Below are 18,460 nucleotides of genomic sequence, written 5' to 3' on the forward strand. Positions count from 1 at the left end.
AGTAAAGGAAAAGACCATGCGGAGAAGCAGAGGCGGACGGGAAGGACAGAGACGGAAAGAGAAGTGGGGGAGTCAGAAAAAGGAGAATAAAAATGAGCAAAATGGAAACGGATGAAAAAAGTCCCGTGAGAATGAAAATAAGCGAGAAAGAGTAAAGAATAAGACAGGAAAGACACGAGGATGGCTCTGTGGGCAGTCCAGTGTTCAGTCAGACACTGTAAATAGCAGATGGAACAACACATTAAATGCTTAATGTTAAAAAAAAAATTGGGGTGTTCATTTTATTTTGTAAGTTGTAGAGAGGCATCAATCTATTGCCTTAAAATGAAAATTAATTCAATATTTTAAACAGCCAAACTAACACATAAAACTGCAAACTTTCTGGGTAAAAATTTTAGAAGGAGGAAATTCATTAATATATTAATAGCCTTTTGGTCTGCGGGGAAGTAGTAACACTGGGCTATAAAAACAACCGCCACCCTACGTAGGGTCTGTCTTCCTTTAAAGATGCAAATTAAGCATGGACTCTCAAATGGTACTGAGGATGGGAAAGTTACAATTATCTGCTATAATCATGTGCTCTTTGGTTCTTGCCTTATTTCACAGTGGCTTTAATTAAAGGCCTAGTGATCTCGAAAAGTCACATTAATTATTCATCTGCAAACATTTACATAGACTTCCTTGCTCCCCTTCAATGAATTATCAACTTCACATCTCCATAATTTAATCAAAATGACTAAAAATACTCCATCTCCAGCTTCTGCCCCTCCTCTCTGCTCTTTGTGTCTTCAATGTTATTTGTTACTGGAGAAGACTTCCCACTGTTATTAAGAAAGACGAGAAGAAAATCTGTCTGCTGAAATTGTGTAAAGAGTGTGTACTTTTTTCCACACTGTCATACTGATTGGTATAAAGCTGTGGTTTGCAAATGTCCATAATTTTTTTTTAGCAAGATAAGAGGTACCATAGAATTGTGCTATTATTAAAAGCCACCATGATGTTGGGATATATTAATAGAAGCATAACATTCAAGAATAAAGCAGTGGTTTCTCCCACAATCCTCAGAGTTTGAAGAATCAAAGCTTCAACCACTAAGCATATAGAAAAACCATAAAAGGGAAACTCTTAGAGGTTACAACTGAAGGACAAGAAGAGGTACAGTTAGACGGCCAAAGTAAAATCAGAAATGCCACCGGAGAAAAATTACTCAAGAAGGGAGGCATGAGATTTGATGAGTAGTTACTTAATAGGTCTACAATTTGGCCTAACTCCTAAAGGTACATTGGTAAACAGTTACATCTAAGAACACATAAAGGATGGTCTTAGGAAAAACATGGACTCTGGAGTCAGCTGGACCTGAGTTCAAATCTCAACTCTGCCATTTACGAGTGCTTTGATTTTTAGACACTTTCTGATCTTTTCAAAGTCTTATTAATCTTAATAGATAATATCTCAGCCGAGGATCATTTGATTATAAGGAGCAGAAATCCATTCAAGCCAGATTAAGCATAGCAGATTTAGTACAAGGAAAAAAGAAATCTCATGGAACACACGTACACTAAATATAGCCCAGCTTTATGGAACCTGGAAAGTTTTCACACAGCTTTTCTTTTCTGTGTGTTCTCCTAGATTTATGATTATTTATGGTTCCTGTGTAAGATTTATCCTTCCTGGAGAAATTAAAGCAGATCTAAACAAATGCAAGTACCTCTCACGTTGTTGGATCAAAAAACTTAATATTATTATGACGACAATACTCCTCTTCAATTGACTTAAAGACTCAGGTCAATCCCTTTCAAAATTCCAGCTGGTCTTTTTTTTTTTTTAAATTGCCAAGCTTATTCTAAAATTCATATAGAAATCCCAGAGTTCCGGAACAGCTAAAACCATCTTGCAAACAAAGTTGGAAGAGTCACACTTCCTGATTTCAAAACTTAGAAAAAGCTACAGGAATCAAGACAGTGTGGTTCTGGCATGAGAACAGATCTACATAATTAGGTGAAATATAATTAAGACTTCAGAAATAAATCCATACATCTAAGGTCAATTTACTTTTGATGGAGATGTCAGAACATTCAATGGGAAAAGAACTGTCTTCTCAACAAGCGGTGCTGGAACAACCAGATGTCCACACGCCAAAGGCTGAAGTTGGACCCTTAACTCACACCAATACCAAAATTAACTCAGAATAGACTAAAGAAATAAATATAAAATCTAAAACTATGAAACTCAGAAAAGGAGGTCTAACTCTTCATGATTTTGTATTAGGGGGTTGTTTCTTAAATATGACACCAAAAGCACAGGTGATGAAAGGAAAAGCAGATAAACTGGACTACAGCAAAATAAAAGAGTGAAAAGACAACCTACAGAATGGGAAACATATTTGCAAATAATTTATCTGATAAGGGACTAATATCCAGAATATAAAAAGGGACTCCTGCAACTTGGCAAGACAAAAAGTCTCAAAAAGACAAACAATCCAGTTTAAAAACAGGCAAAGGACTTGAATGCACACTTCTCCAAGGAGGGTGCACAAATAGCCAAGTAAGCACATGAAAAGATGCTCAGCATCATCAAGAATCAGGGCAACGTAAGTCAAACCCACGTGAAGTACCACTTCCTGTATACTGGGACAGCTACCATCAAAGAGAGATTATAGTAAGTGTTAGGACGTGGAGAAGTCCGAACCTTCAGACACGTCTTGGGGAATGTAGAATGGTAAAGCCACTTTAGAAAGTCTGCCCGTTCCTCAGAAGGTCAAACACAGACTTGCTATAGGACCTGGCAAGGAGACTACTAAACTGGACTTTGGTATATACCAAAAAGAAATGAAAATACATGTCCACACAAAAGAGGTACATGAATGTTCACAGTAGCATTATTCCTAACAGCCCAAAGTGGAAACAGCTCACCTGTCCATCGATTTATTGTTGGATAAGCAAAATATGATATATCCATGCAACAATTCCATAAAAGGAATGAAGTTCTGATACGTATTACAACATGGATGAACCTTGAGAAGTCTATTAGGTAGTAGGTCAGAGGTTGTCTAAGGATGGGAAGGAGGTGGGAAATGGGGAGTGACTGCTAATGAATATGGGGCTTCCTTCAGGGTGATGGAAATGCTCTAAAATTTATCATGGTGATAGTTGTACAGCTCTGGGACTATACCAAATATCATTGAATTGTACACTTCAGATGGGCAAATGATATGATAATTCTATGTCTCAATAAAGCTGTTTTTTTTAAATTATATTTTTCCGACTCATGGTGACTCTAGCATGCTTACTGGGGGATATGGGGAAGGGATTTAGTGTAATCCTAAATTTCCCAAACTGAGTCATTAGCTTCTCAAAAGTGGAGTGTGAGAGTGACTGATGGTTCTCTCTAATACGAAAATATTATATATGCCTCAAAATTGGGAGGATTCAATGCAATATGAGAAGCACTGAGAAAAGTGCCTGACTAGGTTCCCTTTTCCGTTTTGGTTTAGCTTTTACTGCCTGACAGATTGAAACAAGCCCTGTTACGTGTATCACTTGTTGCATTTCTTTTTGGCGTGGTGGCCCAGGAAGGCCAGGGAAGGGGGTACTTTGTGTGCCTGGCGACAGTCTGCATTACTGAGGTTAGGTTCCATTCTGATAGGCCAGCGTTTGGAGCTCTTAAAAATTCTCTAGAATTGTTGGGCTGGACAAGGTATTAGCTTTTCCCACATCTTCTGGGCCCAGAACAGGTCTCCATACAGAGGACTCTGAAAGGTTGTGATGATGACCTCAGACCCACAGAGTGACTCTCGTTGGCCCTGAGCCCCACATGTGCCCCAGAATCCTGTACTGTGAGTTTTTCTGTGAACAAGAATGAGTCTCTTCAGCCACCTCAGTTCAAATTCATACCAGAAGGTTTTCTGGGGGACACCAACTGCCTCTCTAAATTAGGAAAACTTCAACAACTTTCATTACTCTTTAACATGGGGAAGCCAGATCAATGGAAGTGACACGTTAGTCCACGACAAATGGTTTATACGTGTTGTATTCTTAGTTTTGAACTTTTGATCGGGGGTGAACCACTCAGTTTATGGAGTTGAGTTTGATGCTCTGGCTTTCTAATAAAACTTTTGCTATGTGAGTGTGATTTTTCAGATAAGGGTTGGTCCGTGGCCTCCGTCTTAACCTGCTCTCTCATTAGACTGTGGCATTGTGCTGGCCATGAACATCGGTCAGTGTTCCTATCCATGTTTTCTTTAAGTTTCCTTTGAGACGGTGGCCATCAGCAGGTAGCAGCTCCCACATGATCACCTCATGGACTTCTGATTATGTAAACTAAGCCTTGCTGAGAAGTATGGACATTTATTTTGCTATCAGTTTCCTTATATCGCTGGCTAGTGTAACCGGATTAAAGTAGATCAGATCTTATACTTACGCAGTTTTCCTTGATTCCATTGGTGACAGAGAACAGAATGCATTGGCACTAGTTGCTTTGACAGGGCCAGATACGGAAATATCTCTGAATCCTGCATAATTTCTCAAAATATACAAAGTTGCCTAGTAGCTTTGAGAGTCAGGCTCCGGATGATGTTAAACACTTGTGCGGTAGATAAATATAGGGCAGTATGGCTGGTACTTCTGCATCTGCTGTGTACGTGGTTTATTTTAATAGGCTGCTTTCAGACTAAATGTTTTAACCACTTCATATTATGATACATAGAATAGGAGCATGGAAAGAGGACTGAATTTATAGTCAGACCGACTTATATCAATTCTCCATTATTTCTACAAATCTGAATTGCGTCCTTTGTACCTGTCGCTTCATCTTTGTACAGTGAACATAATTCTTCTTCCTCAGTTGTTGTGAGGAGTAAATTGTATGGATAGAACCATCCAATATGGTGCCTGGCACAGAGTCGCAAGCCTCCCACTGAATGATGATTTGAATCTGAATCCACCTGTCTGGGGAACTTATTCCTTGAGGCTCAGCTCACACTGCTACCTCCTTTCCATAATGCCCTGCCTCTCTCCACATTCGTGACACTGTAATTGTGGTTTATTACAGGGTATTGAGTGTAGTTCCCTGTGCTATACTGTAGGACCTTGTTGTTTATCTATTTTATATACAGTAGTTCGTATCTGCTAATCCCAAACTTCTAATTTATCCCTCCCCCAATCCCTTTCCCCTTTGATAACAGTAAGTTTGTTTTCTATGTCTGTGAGTCTGTTTCTGTTTCATAAGTAAGTTCATTTGTCTCATATTTTAGAGTCCACATATAAGTTATATCATATGGTACTTTTCTTTCTCTTTCTGACTTACTTCATTTAGTATGACAATCTCTAGATCTACCCACGTTGTTACAAATGGCATTATTTTATTTTTTATGGCTGAATAGTATTCCATTGTATAAATATACCACAACTTCTGTATTCAATTATCTGTCAATGGACATATAGGTTGCTTCCATGTCTTGGCTATTGTAAATAGTGCTGATATGAACTCTGGGGTGCATGTATCTTTTCAAATTAGACTTTTCTGTGGATATATGCCCAAGACTGGGATTGCTGGACCATATGGCAACTCTATTTTTAGTTTTTTTAGGGAAACTCCATACTGTTTTTCATAGTGGCTGCACCAATTTACATCCCCACCAACAGTGTAGGAGGGCAGAGGAACTGAATCTAAAGGTGAGTTCTCCGAATTGGTGTTGAGTTTTCTGGAATTGATTCTCTGATTAGATTTAAAAACACTGATGACTCTACTTCCAGTGGCATGAAGGGACAAAAGTGTTAGTAAGATTATCACATGTGGATGTCCATAATCAACTACATACAGAAGGCAAGGCTCTAGGTCACCAAGTATTAGCAACTCTAGAACGTTTTAGTCAAAACAGTGATATAATGGGATTGACTGGTTTTTTTCATTGCACTAGGAAAAGTAGGGACAGAAAATGAGGAGCTCAGGGCTTCAAATTCCCAGCTCAATGACCTGAAAGCTTCTATAATTTTCTTGAAAAAATCTTTATCGCCTTTAGCTAAAAGGCCAAGATTTCTGAAAACCAAACCCAGAGTTTCACCTTGCAAGCAGCTGAATTATGACACAAATTGAATTCCTACCTTGGCAGGATCTATTTTATTAAAGTTAGAGTCTTTATTTAGATGGAATGAGATCAAGAACATATGAGTAGATTCCAAGGAATATGGGGGAAGCTGGGCGCCTAAATGAAGTAGAGGCTTCATTGCTAGTAGAAACAGCCTTTCCACTCCTGCCTAAGAAGGTTAGTGGTATATGTGAGATGGGGCTTGAGCCCAGCACGTATAAGGCGTGTCCTGCAGACACAAGTAAACTGCACGAGGAAGTGGTCCAAATGTCTATGGCCCCTACTCCTGCTGTATGGTACCTTCTGTCTCTCTCTAACTTGTACTCACAGCTTCATGGGGAGTTCTCCATGACCAGTTAACTGAGCAAGAAAAAATTCAAGCCGGGTTTGCAGACGTTTCTGTATGATATGCAGGCACCTATAAAAAGTAGGCAGTTGCAGCATTGCTGCCCCACTCTGGAACATCCCTGAAAGAAAGTGGTGAAGGGAGACCCTCCCAGCAGGTTGTACTTTGAGTAGTGCACCTGGTTGTTTATTCTGATTGGAAGAAAGGGAGAAATGGCCAGATGTGTGATTGTGTGCCACTGGCTATCGCTCATGGTTTGGCTGGATGGTCAGGGGCTTAGAAGGAACATGGTTAGAAAGTGACAAAGGAGTCTGAGGAAGAAATATGTCAATAGACCTCTTTGAATGAGTGAAAAATGTAAAGGTATTTGTGTACCATGTGAATTCTCACTCAGCAGAAGTGTATTTTAGTGATCAAGTGGATAGGGTAACCTGTTCTGTGGATACCAGTCAGCCTTTTCTCCCCAGCCACTCTGGTCATTGTCCAGTGGGCTCATAACAAAGTGACCTTGGTGGAAGGGTTGGAGGTTATGCATGGGCTCAGCAAAATGGACCACCACTCATGAAGGCCAGCCAGGCTATGGCCACTGTTCAGTGCCCAAATTGTCAGAAGCAGAGCCCAACAGTGAGCCCCTATTATGGGACCATTTGAGTGATCAGCTGATTACCTGGTGGCAGGTTGATTATACTGGACAACTGTCATCATGGAAAGGGTAGTACATTGTTCTTAGTGAAACATGTCCTTATTCTTGATATGAATTTTCCTTCCTTGTACACAGTCTTCTGCCAGAACTAACAGACATGGATTTACAGAATGCCTTATTCATTGTCATGGTATTCCACAGAGCATCACGTCTGATCAAGGAAGTAATCACACAGTAAATGAAACACAGCAGTGAATCCTTGGTCATGGAATTCACTGGTCTTATCACATTCTCCATCATTTCAAAGAAGCTGGCTTGATGTACTGGTAGGATGACTTTCTGAATCACCAGCTGTGGTACTTTGCAGAACTGAGGCAGGGTTCTCTAGGATGCAGTATATGTGCTAAATCCAGTGTACAATATATGGTACTGTTTCTCTCCTAGCCAAAATTCATGATCCAATAATCAAGGAGTTAAAATGGCACTGCTTCCTCTCACTATGTCTTCTAATGTCACACAAACAAAATTTTTGCTTCCTGTCCTGACATCTTTAAGGCTCCACTGATCTAGAAGCCTCCATTCCAAAGAGAGGAATGCTTCCATCAGGGGAACACAACAATTATTCCATTGAACTTGAAGCTGAGATATTCACTTGGCCACTTTGGGTTCTTCATGCCTCTGTATCAACAGACAAAGAAGGCAGTTACTGTACTGGCTGTGATGGTTTATTGTAACTGATCCTATAAGTTTTGAGATTTGGGGAGATGAGAGGAGATACCAGAAATAACATTCCCTAGAAATAAAGCTCAAATTCCTCAACTTTCACCAGTAAATGAAATAAATAAATGTCTCTAGTTGTTCACTGATAGTTATATCAAATTATTGGGTTATAATTTTTTATGATATACAGTATTCCACAAGTAAAATAGGCAGAACATATACCATATCCCCTCGGTCAATTGAATGTCCTCATTTCTGAACCCTCCTCCTGGATCTCGTCGTCTTACCTTACCCTTTTAACCATGGCAGGATCACATTTGTCAAAAGCAGCGATCACAAATAATATGAAGATTATAATTTCTATGATAACTCAAACAAGATACATCACTATTTCTTCGGAGTTTATTTCTTTATTTCTCTTTTTAAAATACATTTTTATTGACGTATGGTCAGTTTACAATGTTGTGTCAATTTCTGGTGGACAGCACAATATTTCAGTCATATAGGAACATACATATATTTGTTTTCATATTCTTATTAACCATAAAGTACTATAAGATATTGAATGTAGTTCCCTGTGCTATACAGTATAAACTTGTTTATCTATTTTATATGTAGTAGTTAGTATCTGCAAATCTCAAACTCCCCATTTATTCCTTCCCAACCCCTTCAAAGAGTTTATTTCTTAGTGGGAATATTTTCTGTCTGGTACACATGGACCAGACCAAGGCTTCGCCAAGCTGTAAGCATGACTGTGGCCGTGGAACATGTATGCCCAGCCTGCCCCTTAGGGCTTTCTGTTCTCGCAGGACCTTATCTTCCTCTCAAACATTTCTCCTGTTATTTCTTTCCTTTTTTTAAAACATTTTTATTGATTCATAATCATTTTACAGTGTTGTGTCAAATTCCAGTGTTCAGCCCAATTCTCCTGTTATTTCAAGGAACCTCCGTGATTCTGATGTTTCACATGTGCTCATGAATAATTGTCCTTGTTCTTCCACTCTTGTATAAGCCCCCTGACAACAAACCACAAAAAGGGCACTTTTCCTCAGTAAAGAGCTTTTTCTGAGGATGCTGCTCTGCTGGGCACTGCTGCCCTGCTATCCATCTATCTATCTAATCTGCTATATGCCAAAGCTGTGTTCCATGGTGGAGTTTCTCATGGGGGAAAGAGAGAGTAAGCTCTCCAGTTCTCTATGCATTTGATCACTTGGATAACAGGTAGCTTTGCTGTGTTCAGAACCTTTCACAGACCTTCATAAATAAACCTGCTTGGGCCATTTGCCCTTAGAGGAACTTGAGCCCATCCACCAGTACAGACATTGAGAGAAATGGCATAGCATCCTGATCACTGTCCCCAGTTTTCCCTTTTCTTTATTCCACAGGTAAATTTATACCTCTCTGTCTTCCCTTAGCAAAAACAAACAAACAAAATTCAAAGCCCAAAATCCCAAACCCAAAGATAGACCAAAAAACCCCCAACCTCCCACCCCCTCATATGCACATTTACTCTAAAGATAGATACTTAGATGCTACCTACACATCAGAAGGTCTGATTCTTAGTTGTCCAGGTAGGACACTCTGGTACAATTTTTTAAATTAAAAAAAATTAAAATAATCTTAAAGCAGTTAAAATTTGAGTCTGCATAAATTATCATCAATCAGTTATCATTTGGGTTTGCTTGCTTCATCAGTTCAACTCCCATCACCACGTCTATTTTTCCCTTAAGTATTCCGAGTATGTTATTAGTTTTATAGCTAGAACAATATTGTAATCTATGATTTCGTGCTAGGTATGAATACTAGCAGTTCTATATGCTGAATCCCAGGAAAAGAAGTACACACTTTCTGGAGATCAGTTTATTTTTGCATTTAATATTCGAAAGAATGAGAAAAACACATTTGAAATTCTTGCTGAGGACCTAGGGTTAAAAGTTACACCATCTTCTCCTTTGGGCCAGAACGATGATATAGTGGATATAGCATGGGCTCTAAGTCAGAACATCTGAATTCCAGCTTCACCACTTACTTGTGTGTTCTTGGTTAAGGTGCTTCATGGACCCCAGTTTCCTCCTGTGTAAACTGAAGCTGCTTCTCAGCATTACTGTTAGGCCTAAATGAGACCATGCAAAGTGCCCGGTTCCTGGAGGCGGTCAGCAATTGTCACTCCTCCTACTCAATGCGTTTTCTTCTGGAGTTGTCTCAGACTTCAGCGGATCATTGCTATATGGAATTTCAGAGCTGGGAAGATATAGAGCTCAGTTTTTATTGCCATGACAACAGAATCAGAGAAGTGAAAAATTTCCTCCTAAAGCAGTGAGCAACTGTTAACAAAGTAGCACCTTTTTAATTGGTGGCAAGTATGTGATTTCTTTCCTCCCCCACCTCCCTCTGAACCCGCTTTTCTTCAACTGGTTTTCCTAACCTACTTGTTTATTCTGAAAGGACTGAAAGGAGAGGTTGGAGACTGATTTTCTAATCACTGGGTAAATGTTAACAGTGATATCTAGTCTTTTTATGTCACCTACCTTCTAACTGCTACTTGCAGAGTATCATGGGAGGCACCTAAGGTTTTTATTATTATCTGAAATTAGACCTTTTCGAAATCAATATCTGCATTTTTCAGGTATATTTAAACTATAATTTATAATCTCAAAGAGTTACAATGGTCCTCTAATATTTCTTTCACCCTTTAAATAGTATTTCCAAGAGGAATTTTTCTAATCTTTGTTTTGACGTGCTTAAAGGTGACTCAGTTAATTTCCCTGGTAATATATTTCTCTCTCTCATAGTTTCTATGGTCTTAATTAGCAATCCAACCTTCTAAAACTGAAGCCTCTTCTTTCTTTTACCAAAGATACAGAAAATAGTTGATTATTGTCACTAATAAAATACACCTTTATATGCTCTTTTAAGAAATACTCCAATTGTGATCTCTTCAAGGTAAATAAACTGTTGTCCTTCTGTCACATGACATAGTACAAAGCTATTTTAAAACAATATATTCCACTTAAAACATACTTTTTAAAAGTTGCTTAGAAAGCCTGATTGGAATCACTTAAAAGCAGTTTGGCAGAGAATCTGTGACCAAGGTCAGACTTCAGAGGTCAGTAAAAAAGTAATTTACTGAGCATCTCTTATTTCAGAGAAGAACTGAATGATGTAGAAATATGTTGCCAGTGAAATGTTTCTTCCTTACTGATAAACGATCCCAACAGATAGGGAAGCCATGCTTCCTGCATGCAAATAGGAAATAATAGGACTCTCTTTTGGCTTTTGATAAGGTATTCGAACAGAAAATAATTTTTCTCTTGTTCAATTATAGAGAGGAGTTTATTAGATAAGAAAGAAGTTAAAAGGAGTGCTAAGAACAGAACTGTCACAGAGATTGCAGCTGCCCACCCAACACCCATTCTCTCCATTTTCCTTACTATGAAGGCCCCATTTTCTTAGGGGAAACATTGTATTCAGGTTAACAAATACTACATTTCCCAGCTTCCCTTGTAGATAGAAGTGGACAAGTGATACAGTTTGGGTCAATGATGTACAAATGGAAATTTAAGGTTAGAACTTCTGGGACTACTTCTTAAAAGTGAGTTATCCATGATTGGTATGCCTTTTCTGCTTTATGGACTTGTTCCTCTTTCCCCCATGAAACATGAAAGGTGTAATAGTTGGGGGCGTGTCATTTATCTTGTACAGGTGAGGGAAAACCATGAGAGTCACAGGTGCCTCAACTCAGACCTCAATCTTGTAGTAGTTTCTCTGATGAGGTCAGTGTTGCTTAAGATTGGCAGCTTATTAGAATCTCCAGATTGATAAACTAAAAAGTACAGTATCTGAAATTAAGAACTCAATAGATGGGTTTTATGAGATTGGACATAGTCAAATACAGACTTAGTAAACTGGAAGACAGTTCACGATAAAATATCCAAGATGAACCATGGAGAGACAAAAAGATAGAACAGAACAGAGCATAGCAAACATATATGTGGCATGTTAGTATCCAGCTTTCTGAAAAAGAAAGTCTTGAGTTGTAGTGATATAACTGATTGTCATGGTGTAAATACTATCACCATAGTTGATTTCAAGCTACTCATAATTTAACAGACATCTCACAAAATTCCTGAATACTTAACAGTTGACTCTGGCAAGCTGGTGCAAACTGACTCCAGCACACCCTTCATATGAATCATACTTAGAAGTTCTAAAATATGTTAAGCAGAGACCTAGAAAAAGAGAAGAGAATGGAGTAGAAGCAACATTTGAAGAGGTTATAACTGAGAATATCCTAAACCTTTTAAAATAAATCAAGCCATGGTTGAAAGAACTCAGCCAACCACAAACATGATAAATACAAAGAATACTACATCTGGGAACATCATTGTAAAACTGTTGCAAACCAAGGTGTAATGGGCTGGATGGTGATGCCCCAAAATATAGGTTCATGTCCTGATCCCCAGAATCTGTGAAAGCTACCTTGTTTGGAAAAAGAGTTTTTGAAAATGTAATTAAATAAGGATTTTGTAGTGAGATCATCCTGGATTATTTAATCCAAGTGGACTCTGTTATTCTATTCCTGTTCCACCATTATAAAATAAATAAATACAAATTACCTGCACAAGTTATAAAGAAGATGACATTACTACAGATTTTACAGACATCAAAAATATACAGACTATTATGAACACTTTTATACCGATGAATTTGGATGAAATGGATAGATTTTTGAAAAATACAACTAACCAAATCTGATAGAAGAAGAAATTGAAAGCCTGAATCGTGATCTATTTATTCAGAAGTTTGTCCTCTAAAAACAATTTTCCATAATGAAAACCCCAGGTCTGATGGATACAAAAGTGAATTCTTACATTTATGGATGAGATAAAATAAATCTTGCACAAATTCTTTTATAAAATAGAAAAAAGGAAATATTTCCTTTCTTTTTTGAGGCCAGAAAAACTTTGACTTTAAAACTTGACAAGGAAATTGTAAGAAAAAATTGCAGACTAATCTCTCATGAAAGTAGATTCAAAAATTCATAATAAAGCATGAAAAAATCAGTTTATATGTGAAAAGAATAATACATCGTGACTAGTGGGGTTTATTTCAGACAAAATGGTAGTGAAGTATTCAAAATCAATAAAGGTAATTTACACACTACCAGGAAAAAAAGAGAAAATCCATGATAATTATAACAAATAGAAAGCATTTGAGAAAACTTAAGACACATTAATGACTTTTTAAAAAAATTCATGTTAAACTTGGAATAAAATGGACTTTTCTTCATTTGATAAAAATAGTAGATACAATCTATAGGAGGCATCATAATAAACAATAAAATATTAAAGTCTTTTCCTCTGACAAGGAGCCTACTACTAGCACTTCCACTCCACACATTTGGTCTCAGGAAGTGTAATAAGGTAAGAAAAACAAGCAAATAAGGATTGAAAAGGAAGAAATGAACTCATTTTTAGATGACATGATTATGTATATAGACAATTCAAAAGAATCTGTAGACAAACTATTGGAGTCAATAAATGAATTTAGTGAGATTGTGGAAAACAAGTCAGATGTACAAGGGTTAAGGTAAACTTTTCTGTACGCTAGCAATAACCAAACAGAAAAGGAAATTTGAAAAATGAAACCATTTATAATAGCATCAAAGAACATCACCTACAAAGGAATAAACTTAACTAAAAGTGGACAAGAAGCTACTAAATATTATTGCAAGAAATGAAAGAACCCTACAAATATTGATTGATATGACGTGTTCTTGGATTGGGAGACCTAAAACAGTAAAGCTATAATTCTTCCTAAATTAATCTATAGTTTCACTCGATCCCAATCAAAATTCCAAGAGATTTCATTGTGGAAATTGAGGCGTGATTGTAAAATTCACAGGGAAATGTAAAGGACCAAGAGTAGCCAAGGTGATCTTAAGGAGAACAAAGTTAGTAACAGATGCCAAGACTATTCTATACCTGTAGTAATTAAGACAGTGCCTTGTTAGGGCTAGGACAGAGAAATTGATCAGTGAGAACAGAACAGAGGCAGAAACCCCATGCGTGTTCATTTGTCTCATTTATGCAGGCTACACTGAAGTTGATTAAGGAACGGCTTTTTCTTGATTTCAGTGAATGGTGCTGGTTAACTGGCTATCCTTACTTCACATCATACACAAACATCAAATCCATATGGATTTCAGACATACATGTGAAAGGCAAAACAATAAAGCTTTTAGAAGAACACACAGGAGAACATCTTTCTGACAGTGGCGTGCTCCTTCATCTGTGGTCATTTCATTCCAACTGCAGGGTCCCGCGGGCACACCAGTTTCCTTGGCATCTCAGACTGCCTTTCGTTTCCTCAACCAAGAACATGCTAACTCGAGCCTGTCCTAATGCACCACCTTAATGGAGTCCGTGCTGCTCTGTGAGACCATATTCTGGCCTACTCATCAGGACTTTCCCCCAGCCATTGCTCTTCCACCGTCCATTTGCCTAATTGCACCAGTGCCTCCTGAACTACTAACCCCTCCAGGGAAAGGGAGGACACTCCAATTTGACTTCCTGGCCTTCCCTCCCTTTCTCTCTCTTGGTTCATCTTTGAAAAGTTTCCCTTTCCTTCTTCTAAGGTTGTAACCTCGTTTATATAATATCCTGTAACCTGTCTTTGCTTTGTACAAGAGAATCTCTTTGTCTAAATTCCTCTGCTTTTTCTCTTGATACTTAAAAATGAGCTGTTATAATGAAAAACAATCAAAACTACAAACAATAATGCCAACAAAAGCAATAAAAATGGGCAGAAATTTGCCCTCTCTTGAAGCTTGGCTACAAGAAAGTAGCCATGCCATGGACTCAAAGAAGTACCTGTCATTCTCAAAGCAGAAGAATGACCTTTTTTTCCCCCTGAGGTGACTTTTCTGTCCTTCTCTGTGCACAACAAAACTTATGGCTTGACCTAAAAAGGCTGGGACAATTGCAAGAAAATGTGATTTACAAAGGGGAATTACAAGTGTGTAGTTTTAATCATTTCAAAATATCTCCATTACACTTTCTATTGCCTGTGCCAGAAACTATCTACTTTTCCTTTGCTTGGTCAACCTTTGGTCTTTGTAGAGGAATCATTTTTTCAGGGAACTTTCCCCAGATCTCTGTAATTATGTTAAATTCCGTGACAAGCCCACTTAGCATCAATATCTCTCCTTCATACCACGTCACATGTGTTTGTAGGATCATGTGATAAACTTCTGCATTTTCTACTAAACTGGAGGTTTTGTAAGAGCAAAGACCTTTCAATATTTACTGCTTAATGTATCACCAGTACATTGGGCAGAGCCTGGGAGACGGCATACTTTCAACAAACACTGTAAAACCCTATTATAACATGCCCTAACAATAGTAAGAATTAGTGTATAATGAAGTTCACAATTCCTAGTCTATGTTCAGCTCTTTTTTTCATATTGGGTGGGGATATGAAGAGAGTGGAGGCTGAAGTGTTTACTTTCTAAGGGAGGATGTGGTGGGGTGAGTGAGGTTAGAAGGTTAAATGGCAAGTAGTTCTGTCTTAGGAAGCAGAGGATGTGTTCCCATACATCATAGCCCAGTATTCTTGCTTCAAGCTGATGGAACAAGTACCAACTCACTATTCCTGGGATCACTGAGGCTCCCCTGGAAGGACCAATGAATACAGGACCCAGAAACAGTCCCAGTAGCTGAGCTTTAGTTTGAGGTGCCACTAGGTGGCGCTAAACTACAGCGAGGACAGGAATAGCTAGGTATCCAGCAATGGGACCTCAGGAATTCCTGGACAGTCAATTTATTGATCCAGTCATTTTTATTAACCTCATAATAAAGTGGCTGTACACTTAACATGATATAACTGTTTAGTTGCCACTCAACAATCATACCTGGATTATTCTGTATTTGTTAAATCCATGAGGAGCCACACGGAAGCTGTGTCCATTCAGTAATGGTGGGAGGACAGGATAGGGTTGTTTGTGGGGCAAAGGCATTTGTTAAAGCAATAATGCCTTGAAGTCTCTCATTTCAAAGATCCATACACAGGTTTACTCAGTATATTCTATGGATATATCTTGATTCCAAACACAAATGAATTCAAATATTTTCTTATGGCTGCAAAATGCAGTCAGTAGAAGGTTTTTGGTGAAACTGCCAAGTCCACAAAATGGATATTTTATCCCCATGATGGCAGACTTTCAAATAAAATCAATAATCTACTACTAATGATAATAATAATGGCAGCTAACATTACTTGCCAGACTGATTGTCTGCCAGGCCCTGTAACAGGCATTTTCACATCTATTACCTCACTGAATCTTTATAACAACCATAAAGTAGGAAATACAACTCATTTTTATAAACGTGATAGTTGAGGCATAGAGAGGGTAAGTGACTTTCCAAAGGTTATTTAAAAATACAGCAGAGTTGAAACTGAGTAAACCTTTTATCATTTAGAAGTACAAATGCAAAAGCTTTATTTTGTATTTGCCTTATTTAACTCTAGATATCAAGAAAGAGACATGACAGAGACCTGCCAAGACCTGTAGGATAAGAGGAAACATACTATTCCAATAGATTTGATGTGAAATTTGAAAAGATCTGGCTATTAATAAACTGTTGTAGAATCTTAGTAAGAATTGTATAACAGATACATAAAATTACTTAAATAGGTCTCTTAGCCTGGATTCTCCTGAAAGTTTGTTTTGAGACAAAGGCTTATGTAAAGTTAGTTTATTTAAAAATTAATTCCATAGGGGAGGGTTAACTGATGGTGGTGTGGAAAGGGAGGGAGGAAAATCCAGTCAAGGATATGTTCAGTGTCGGTTGGTTACTGTTGATCATGCCAAGACCTTCTGGGAAACTTGATGAACTAAGAACTGTCCTTTGGAGAATGCAAGGGAGGACTATCTGCTGGCTCCCAACCCACACTGGTCAAGAGTGGCCCCACAAGTGTTGACATCCCTGTGCTTCTGGGTTGTACAAGTCACTGCCACCAGATTTCTGCTGGTGTCCCAGGCAGCAGGGTCAGAGAGGCTCCTGAGCAGAGAGGAGCCTTGGTATAGGCCAGGGTGAAGCAAGTCACTGTCAGGTTACACCGTGAGAAGCTCATCTAAGCCTGGAGCACAGGCTGGAAGAAGAGGTAGGGCTGAGAAGGTCTGAAATAATGCACAAGAAGGGTCATGTGACCCCGTGACATGCTTCCTTTAGGATCACACAGTGTTAGTATGTGGATTTTGGTAATAATGAATAGATATATGGATGTTTCTAAAATGACATTAAAGCTGTGTACCAATTTATTGGAATTAAAATATATTTTAGGCTATCCAACTTCTTCCTCATTGTGTTACTATAGAAACATTAGTATGCCTCACTGTTTTTTAATTTGAATTTCATGTTTGTGGGTTATTACTGATTTTATTATTAATGACACATACAATCCAGGTATTATTTAGTCTTTCAAGCTCATTGAATGTAAAACTTCAGATTATTTTTTAAGGGTATTGGTATCAATTTAATTGTGTAAGTCTATATCTTTTAAGGAAAAAAAGTTCATGAACAGATTCAGAAGACAGGCTAACATCTAAACTAACAATTCTTTAGCATTAAAAAGTAGCAGAAGTATTATCAGTTCCAATTGTTAATCAGGTTGCTCAATGAAATAGAGATATCACGGTACAGTGGAAAGAATACTGGCCTTAGAGTCAGAAAAGTTGGGTTTTACTACTTAAGAGCTGAGTGATCATGATCAAGCAGTTCAAAGCTTCTCTGAATCTCAGTTTTCTTCAGGTGGAAAATGGAGGTAAAACCACCTATCTCACAGGGTTTTTGTGAGGATTTATATACAACTATGTACATTAAAACACACAGTATGGTACCTGGCACGTAGTAAGTATGCCATAAATAAAGACTGAATTTAAATCTGAAATGTACACCCAACTGGCTCTTATCCACATACTGATCAAGTATGTTACCAGACTACAGTCCATCTTTTTGAAATTTCTGGTTCTTTTCATGGCTTGCTTCTTTGTGTCTTCTGAGTATTAGCCTAGTTGTTACTGCTTTAGAAAGATCTTCTCTGATGGCTCTTGTCAAGTGTGACCTTCTCCACTTAAAGTAAAAGTTAATGAATATTTCTAACCTCCTTCTAGAGAGACAAGAACCTCAGAACACTTTAATCCTAAAGACAATGTTCTTGGTGGCAAGCAACAGAAATTGATGGTGAGTAATTAAAGCAGGAAATGTCCAAGATGTCGCATAGCTCATAGAAAAGCTGGAGGAGGGGGCGTCTAGAGGATCAGAAAACAAGTAGCAACCAAAGGAGGCTAGGTAACCAAAATGACACCATGGGCACAATCCAGTGAGGACTCACTGGACAGCTCCTGGCACCACCACCACTGCCGGCACCGCGTACTGGATGCCACACCTGGCTGCCCTGACTGCACTCTGGCTGCTGGAAGGTGGGGGAGCACTTCTGGCTTTTGCAGTGGAACTCTGATTCCCATTGAGAATCAAACTTTGGGGAATTCTTTGAATGTTAGAAGGGGATCTTGATGCTTAGCAGTCAAAAAATGTTTAGCAATCAAAGAAATTCCCCAGAGTTTCTAGCCCTTCAGATACCCAACATCCACCAATGCTTATAT

The 18,460-nt window shown here is 38.3% G+C and overlaps 1 protein-coding gene across 3 annotated transcripts in view; it reads left to right on the forward strand.

Annotated features, from left to right (window-relative positions):
* The window catches only part of IGSF11 (immunoglobulin superfamily member 11), a 156,887-nt gene that overhangs the window by 20,700 nt on the left and 117,727 nt on the right, over window positions 1-18,460 (forward strand). The window contains exon 3 of one of the 3 annotated variants that reach the window (XM_072964704.1): window positions 17,969-18,038. The exons of the other annotated variants lie outside the window; for them this stretch is intronic. The gene's annotated coding sequence lies outside the window, so the exon portion shown is untranslated. The remainder of the gene's footprint in view (window positions 1-17,968; window positions 18,039-18,460) is intronic. 3 annotated transcript variants of the gene reach the window in all.

This window comes from Vicugna pacos, chromosome 1 (genome assembly GCF_048564905.1).
Source record: "Vicugna pacos chromosome 1, VicPac4, whole genome shotgun sequence".
NCBI classification, from domain to species: domain Eukaryota; kingdom Metazoa; phylum Chordata; class Mammalia; order Artiodactyla; family Camelidae; genus Vicugna; species Vicugna pacos.